This window comes from Myotis davidii, unplaced genomic scaffold (assembly GCF_000327345.1).
Source record: "Myotis davidii unplaced genomic scaffold, ASM32734v1 scaffold533, whole genome shotgun sequence".
Classification (NCBI taxonomy): domain Eukaryota; kingdom Metazoa; phylum Chordata; class Mammalia; order Chiroptera; family Vespertilionidae; genus Myotis; species Myotis davidii.
The window spans coordinates 313,687-314,700 of record NW_006285996.1 but is presented as its reverse complement, the minus strand read 5'-3'; positions in this window follow the sequence as shown (position 1 = coordinate 314,700).

The window sequence follows — 1,014 nt, the reverse complement described above, 5'->3', positions numbered from 1 at the left end:
AAACCTTCAATTTACCCCCCCCATGATTTTGTTCTTCATTTATTTAAGCAACTTAGACTTTCATCTGAATATAGTACATGGTTCTGGGATGACTGCAGGAGTCTGCAATCAATAGTGCTGCCATCAGAGGAGAACCAAGATGGCAGCATAAGGTATAAACCTGTACATGCTGCCCCCACAACAACATTAAAACTACAACTAAAAGACAAAACAGCTATCATCCGGAACCACAGGAAAGCTGGCCGAGTGGAAGTTCTACAACTAGAAGGAAAGAAAAAACCGCATTGAAACTTGGTAGGAGGTGCAGAGGCGCCAAGAGCAGAGGTACAGGGGCGTGTGTGCGAGGTGGGCTGCACCTGGGCGTGAATTTTTTTTTCAATCAGAAGGGGATACAAGCTCTCGAATGCACTGAACTCGTTTACAGAGAGACTCTGGGGACCCAGACTCCTACAGGGAGAAACTGGACTGTCCTACAGTGGGTCGGAAAGTGAGGGTGGCTTTCTTGCAGAGCTGCTCGCAGGGATCATTGTTACTGTGGGGGCATGGGACTTGGGGACTCAGGGACGCAGGGACGCGGAGATGCGAGGAGTTGCAGAGACGGCTAACGACAGCCATTGCTGTTTGCTCTGCCCTGGTGATTCTCTGAGACCCTGCCCCACTCAATTTACATCTCCAACCAAGCAGGGCAAAGGAACCGCCTGCCCTTCTGCAGCCTAACCTAACAAACTGCAGCTGGGTCAGAGAGCCCCAAAACTTCCAAACCCCAAACAAAGAGGAGAAATCTGCTGATACCGCTGTAGCTCCTGCTGGGTGGACTCACACAGTGGTTGACTTAGAGATCCAGGAGCCAGGGTACCCAGTGGTCAGATACCAGATTTCAACTCCTCACATCCATAAGGGACACACTCAAGAGGCAGACTCAATGAGCTCCAAAACCCCACTGAAGCAAGTCTGACCCCATAAGGGTTTCTCCAGCACAGCAGTTCTTCCACTATAGACACAGCGGGTCCTCGC